At 35.9% G+C, this 7,819-nt stretch overlaps 1 pseudogene; it reads right to left on the reverse strand.

Moving 5' to 3' along the window:
- Positions 1–7,275: 7,275 nt before the first annotated feature.
- On the reverse strand, positions 7,276–7,394 carry LOC111745933 (annotated as a pseudogene).
- Between the last annotated feature and the right edge of the window lie 425 nt (positions 7,395–7,819).

Below are 7,819 nucleotides of genomic sequence, written 5' to 3' on the forward strand. Positions count from 1 at the left end.
GGTTTCGACCCCCCGCCCGCCTACCACGAGGTGGTGGACGCCGAGGTGAGAAGGGGCAACCTGACCGTGGCGGGAGAGGCCAGTGGGCTGGAGGGGACACACCCCACTGAGCTTGGAGCTTAGAGGGAGTATGGGGCGGGGGAAGGCACAGAAAAAGAGAACAGAGCACCAAGCTTGTTACGGTTAGAGGTCACCGCACTGGGGTCAAGTGGGGAGAGGGACCTATAAGGGAAGAGCTACCTGGGAGTTAGGGATGCTGGGCAGGGCTGCGCGTCAGGGTCGGGAGCGGGTCCCGTAGGCTTTGGGTTAAGCAAACCAACGGAGCAAACCCGGGTCCGGGATGGGCAGGAGCGTCCAAGGCTAGCGTCGGAGATGGGGGAAGACAGACAGTAGCTGGGAGTGTGTGATGCGGAGGACGCACGTATTGGGGTTCAGAAATGGGGTACTAGTAGATAAGGCTAGGGTCTGAGATTTTGTGGCACCGAGTTTCGGTGAGTGAGTGGGGATGTACTAAGTTCAGAGTCAGAAAAAAATGGGATGGGCCAGCCAGAAAAGGGGCCTTTGCTAGGGTCAGAGGAAGTCAGAGGGGTTAGGAATGGGGTTTGAGTTTTAGCCAAGGACCAGAAAGAGAGGAGGTTGGGGAGGGTCTAAAGTGAAGAGGGACTGGGCAGGGGCCAAGAATGACAGGAATTGAAATAAAGCAGGAGAGGAGGCTTAGCTGCAGTAAGGTCTGGGTTGGGAGCAGGCGTTAATAAGGTCAGGTATTATTAAAGTAGTGGGGATTGGACAGAGAGATTAGAGGTAAAAGGCCAAGGCAGGACTTGGAGCTGAAGAGGGACTAGGCAATGATGAGGACTAGAATTGGAGGATGAAGCTAGGACCAAATCTGGGTAAGGGGAGTACTGGTCATAGATAAGGTCAAAAATGAGGGAAAACTAGCCTGGGGAAGGACTTGTATGCAGAGGACAGGAGGAAGATAAATGGGAGTGGGGAAGGCTGTTAAGGAGAAAGGGCCATCTAGGTGAATGGCTTTGATGATAAAACTTGACTCTGGGTGGAGAAAATTAGGATTGTTTAGTTTGGGATGTGAGCAAAGAACATGGGAAAAATGGACTTTAACTGCAGTGTAAAAAATGAACCAAAAGCAGCTTGGCAGCTCATGGCAGGAATTTTGGTCCTATTCATTGGTTAGTGTATTTCAAAGGGTCCAGTAGAGCAGGTTGGCCTGATCACAGAAGAACACAGATCTTCAATTAGTGGATTTGTTCTTAAGCAAAAAGAGGAATTTGGGTATTCTTAAAGAAGCTAAAACTTCTAAAAGAATTCTTCCTAAGTATATGCTTTTTTCACAGTTGCTCAGGCTGAAGTAGCTTGAGAAAGAAGGTTGCATTTCACAAAATTAGGTTTCTTCACAAGATTTCTTTGGTTTCTAGACTTCTATATACTTGATTGATTGCCCTCTGTTACCCAGTAACTCAACTGTTTCAGTGACTAATGTTTTCAAAGTAAAGATTGTTATTTCTAGTTTGGGATTTTTAAAAGTTCCATATAATTAAGTAATTGTACTTAGGTCACTTTAAGAAACGAGTTTCTCTTTGCAAGCCCCCATCACTCCTCTCCTTGTTCCTTCCACTTTTAACCCAGTTTTGAAATCAAGAAGAAAGCCATTGCTTTTTCTGAAGCTTTTGTATAGCTCTGCAAAGCTCAGTGTATCCTCATTTGGGGAGGAATTTTATTTTTATTTATTTATTTTTTTTGGTCAACCCTTTTAATTTCCTGTGGTTGAAAAATCAAATTAAATTATAATGCTTGATGCTACTCTTAACACTAGCTGTATTGCCTGTACATTTAAGTATAAAGAATTGGAATTGGCTTCTTTTCACATGATAGGCTGAGGAGTGTGCTTTCAGGTAAAATCCAGAGAATCTATATCTTTTTAAGGAGTTGTGTCAAGTTTTCACTTCCTCTCGACTTGTCAATTTGGCATTTAATTTTGAGAGAGTTCACAAAGGGCTGGTGACTGAGGCTACTTTACCCAGAAGCATATTTTCACGAATACAGGTAGACACTTTGCTGGCACACAAGAGCCTGATGAGAATGTTTAATCCAATTTTGCCTCTATGGTTTTATAAATCTTGCATGCCATCTGTGTAGCAAGTTGGTCATCCTTGCTGTAGATAGTGGGAAACTGAGGGTTTTTATCTTGGGAAATAGAGAAAAGAGCTCATCATTGTTGAGCACCTACAGCATGTCAGGCACTGTTTTAGGTAATTTATACAGTTTAATTCTCAGTGAGATAGTTAATAACATCACCATTTTATACATATGGTTAGTTAGTGGCAGAGTCTGAATTTAAACCTGATCCATTCACACTTCAAAGACAATGTGTTTTTCACTCTGCTTAACTAGTAATTTTAGGATTGAATCACTTTTAGAATAAGAAGGAAAAATAAAGAGACACATTTTGAGGCTACTGTACGAGTCTAGGAATGATGTGGCAAGCACTGAATCAAGGTGTTAGGAATTGAATAATGGGTAGAATAAAAGGAGTATCATAGATTTTGAAAGCAGAAGACTTCAGAAATTAATAATTAGTTCAGCTTGCCTTGTTTTACAGATGCAGTCTTTGCAGGTCCCTAAAGGAGAAGTGGCTTATCCCCATAGAGCCAGTTAATAAAAGAGATGGCACTAGAACTCAAGCCTTCTCACTCCACGTTTATTGCACTTTCTCCCTACAAGCTACCTTCTTTTCAAAGGAAAAAGGGACAGGACACAGTAATGGATTAAAGGGGGTGAAGAGAAGGGAAGTGTAACAAACCGGGTGAAGTTTGTCAGTTCTTGTATGATTTGCCTGTTTTTTTGTTTTTTGTTTTTCCTAAAAAGCGAGTACTTTATATTAAAATATATAAAGCTTTATTTGATGCATAGGAAATTTCAGTGTCCTTTTAAAAATATTCGGTAATATACAGATTAGAATCTAATTGTTAAAAAAGAAAAATGATTAAGTTTATTTTATATTTGTAGTTTGGAGACAGGAATGATCCTCTTTTTCAGTAAACATTTAATGCCTTCCATATACCAGGCCTGGGAGTACAGTGGTAAACAGAACATGGAGGTTACATTCTAGTGGATCTTAGTACAAGGCCTCTCATTTTACAAGAAGTGTCTTCCCAAGGTCATGTAGCTAGTTAGGTAAATCAGTTTAGTAATATGGACCCATACTACAATTAGGATTTGGTTTAAAAATTAAAATTTGGAAAGCAGTTCTGGTTCAGTAGAAGCAAGGAGAATGTAGACAAAAAAGACCCAGATAACTAGCAGAACACATAAAACTGCACAGATCCACCTCTTTAATATCCTCCAATTAAGTAAAAGCATTGGTTTGCAGAAAGTTGTGTTTAATTGTTACTTGTATTGTTGGATGTAGATGTATATATAATTCTTAGTCTCTGGGTCTGGAAGGAACATCAAGAAGCTATTCAATTTTGATTTTGAATAACATTTCTTCAGAACCTTTCCACAGTCTAGTCTAATATTAAAGAGAATGAGATCTCACAGCTACTCTAAATAACTTATCCAGATGTTTTAAAACTACCACTGTTTTTCCCCTAAAACACACAATCCTAGTACATTCGAGTGTGGAGTGAATATCAAGTAAATTTTAGTTAATTATTAGTGATTTTAATATATGACCTGTAGTTTGTGATTTACCGTGATTTGGTACATTAGAAATAAGTCCATTTAAAGATTTTACAGTAAAAAAAATAATTCCAAAAATCAGTTGAAAGTAGATGAAATAAAAATATGGAGTCCGAAAGGTTAGTTAGGGTAGCCTAATTTTTAAAATAAAAATTTCTTTACAATTTAGTATATATGTATCTCCTTTAGGAATTAGGCCTATGAGTTCATCTAACGGATTCTTACCTTCTAATTAGCTGGCCATATGCTGTTAGAATGAATATAATTTGGCATGATGGAAGTACATTTTATGTGTCAGTGAGTGTGTGGTTCTAGTGAAATCATAGCAGGTAGTGACAACTTTATAGAGCATAATAATGCTATTAGCTTAGAATATGAAACCAATTATATTAGGAAAGTAAATGTAATGTTTTAACAATGAAGAAAGGATTTCAACTCTAATACAACGTAAATGGCAGACCTCAATGTACTACTTATTTTTGTGCTTACTGCTCAAATATAACATTTGAATCTGAGTGTGAAGATGAAAATTTTTCACTTTTAGTAAGAACTATTATATTTAGAAAAATTCAGTTAAATAATATTTTTCATGGTTTTCCAGGATTTTTTTTCTATTTGGAACACCAGAGAGAAATAGAAAGTAAATTAGAGAAGATTAAACCATTTCAGAACACCCCCATACATTTACTACATTAAAGCTCATACCTTTTATTTATTTTAAAAAAAAAACCATAGTTCAAATACGTTTAATATTAGGTTTCCTATCGAATTAGAAGTAGCAGATTAGAAGGGTTTTGTAGTAGTCCAAACATGAGGTGACAAGCTGTTAGAGGCAAGCAAATTTGACAGTTGGTGAGAAGTGACTGGGATCAAGCAGCTCAGTGGTAAAGGAGGGCGTCAAGAAAAATTTAAAAGCAGACAATGAAAGCAGGCTTGCCAGTGCGGGTAGAGCTTTCTCTGCTTCATGACCCTGAGAGGATGACTATTTTTAATGATGCCACATTCAATAAAAGCTTCCAGTATGCTCTAAGAAAGGTCAGGAATGTGTAATACATTTTAGCAAGGTTTTAGTAAAAAAGAAAAAAAAAAAAAAAGAGAAGAAGTTAGGTACATAAAGAAGTAAGCTTCAGGTTGGAAAATTCAGATATGAGGGACATTTCATTCTGAGGATATTAGAATGCAGAGGCACTACTAAGAAAATTATACTTCATTTTCAAAAGTAAATGTTTTTTCTCACCTCCTTGTAGGGAGTTTTAGTTTGTATTTTAGTTTGTATTTCTCATTATTATAGGAATTTTTATTATTCAGTATTGAAACATTTTTCAATCATAGTTGATTTATGAAATTTTTTTATTAAGCTCATATTAGTAGTAGGTGACATTTATCGTTAATAATGTCTGTCGTTTTTGGATAGTATTTTATAACTATTTTGTTTTTTATGATATGTTTATGAATTCACTTCTCTGACACAGAAACCTGGCTTCCACCATTGCTGTCTTACATTTTGTGTGTGTGGTGTGAGGGAAGTGAAATCTTGTTTTAGAGATTAACTTTAAGCTAGTTAATGAAACAAATAACTGTAGATTTGGTTTATTTTTATGTGTTCTGAAGAAAAGAGCTAACACAATTAAATCAAAATTTTATTCTAATAATCTTTCTAGAAATTGAAATGCAAAGGTCTATGGAATCTTTTTCTTGGGCTGACTTGAAGATTTGATGGGTTTTTTTCTTAGAGATAAATAACATGTGCCCACCAAAGCCTTCTCACTTCTAAAGAAAAACTTCATCGTTTTGGCACAGAAGTTGCTTGCTGTGGTAACTTAGCCATTTATTTGTATTGTGAAATTCGGTTGACAGTATTTGATATCCTTTCACTTGAGTTTAAGGTGTTTATATTGGAAATATTTTCTTTAGAATAGATAGCTTCTAATTATTTCTAGTTGTAAGAAAATTAGCTGGGAAGATGTGATTCAACGGGATTTTTCAAATTTGAGTCACAGTTTAAGCTTTAACGGAACTTGTATTTATTTGCTTTGTCTGCTCTTCCCTTCTGCTTGCTACCCCCAGCCCTTACCTAATACCTCATGGCATTTTTGTCTTGTTAATTGTTTTTAGAATTATCATTATATATGATTCCAGTGTGGTTCTTATTGGCCTTTAGATTACCTGCCAGCTTTTCAAAACTCAAAGATCTATGACTATTTTAAAAACAGGTGTCTTTAGAGCATAATTTTGTTTTGCTTTTCTTTGCCAAGGGGGTGGAATAGAAGTACACACCTGGCCAGTGCAGACTTCCCTTATCACCTCTGTTTCCTGTGACCCATAGCACTGTCATGATGGTTGGGCTGTTGGTAGGCTCCAGACCCAATCTTATATGTTGTTTTCAAGAAGCATTCCACTCACTTGACTCTTTCTGTCTTTTATATACTTTTATGTACTCTCTCATGTCTATTTGCTCATTTTTGAGAGGATGAGATAGCTATTTTTGGTATTTGTATTAAATGGAAAATAATTTTTTTTAATTCTAGATTTATATTAATAATAAAAATCATATTCCAGTGATTAAAACAGACATTAAAGTAAAAAGCAACAAAACATCTAATAGCCCATTTAACAAAATAGCCATTCACTTAATAGGTTTTTATTGAGCACTTACTGTGTGCTAGGCACTGAGCTAGGTGTTGGGAGTACAGTGGTGACCAGTCACACATAGTACCTTCTCTGTTACAGTTCAAGGCTAGTGGATTTCTTATGCTCTAAGTCTAATAAGTTGTTATGTTGTAATCTAGAAAATAGAGGCCTTAAAGAGTTGTGAGGTAAATGCAGAAGAGCTTAGATCTATCTATCAAAAGCATTTGAATAGTGCCTCAAGAATTTTTTGTGATGTAATTTGATCTAATGTGGTATCCATTGCCAGGAAACCAAGTGATTTTCTTTTTTCAAGATATATTTCTTTTGTGCTATGGAATACACAGAATTGTATTTATTTACTTGTTGGATATTTAGTAGGTTGATGCTTTTCTCAACTGGTATCTCCTTTAAGAATGGTGGTGATTATTTCAATCAAATGTCATATTTTTAATTCTAAAATCATGAATGTTTACATTTTTCCTAGAAAAGAAAAATTGCTCTATGAACTAGTCTTATTTTAGGCTAAAAATCTCTTAAGATTGTTGATAATACAAAAAAGCTATTTTAAAGCTAGAGGAATGTTGTTCATTTTAGAAAGACTTATGTTGGTAGAAATTGTAGTGACTCTAAATGGAAACCTGTTTAGGTTTAGTAACATTAGGAATCCTTATTTTATTAGTATTTTGGCTTTCGTGGTCAGTTTTATGTTGGAATGGACTGTATTTGCTAAAATAATACTTTTAAAATGTTAATAACTAATAATTTTCATTTTGTAAGATTTACTTCTCATGTCTGTTTCATTTGAAATGTTTTAGTGAGTTATGGTAGAAACAGATCATCCTACATTCACTAGGTTTTGTTTATTTGTTTGTTTTAGGCGAGGCAACCCTTAGTTGACCTCACAGATTGCAAGGACCTTGTCAGTTTACAATCCCTTATTTTTCACACCTACAGCACCTGGTCTTCCTAGGTGGTCTCCCATCCAAGTACTAACCAGGTCCGACCCTGCTTAGCTTCCGAGATCAGACAGGATCGAGCTTGTTCAGGGTAGCATAGCCGTAGACTACATTCACTAGTTTATATATCACATTTATTTTTGAGAAAATGTCAGGTATCTATTGAGCAATCAGTACTCTGTTGAAATTATTCCAGGCAAAGGTATGTATATCTATACATATAATATGTATTACATATAGTATAATATATAAACTGAAAATTTATGTATACACATAAAAATTGTATCATAATAACAACTGGTTTATGATATGTGTACAGATATACTGACATCTGTAGAGAATAACAAGCAAATCATGTTTGCTTTTCATCACTTTGAGGGTTTTATGGTTAGCATATAAAATTTATCTGTGGTAAAGGAATTCCAAGCATTTTTTAAGGAGGATCGAAGATCAGAATCAACGTAGGGTTTCCTTGGATTCATAGTGGTTATAATATTGGTGAGAAATATCAAGAGTACTTAGCAAGATACACT

The sequence above is a fragment of the Pteropus vampyrus genome, unplaced genomic scaffold (assembly GCF_000151845.1).
Source record: "Pteropus vampyrus isolate Shadow unplaced genomic scaffold, Pvam_2.0 Scaffold170, whole genome shotgun sequence".
Classification (NCBI taxonomy): Eukaryota; Metazoa; Chordata; class Mammalia; order Chiroptera; family Pteropodidae; genus Pteropus; species Pteropus vampyrus.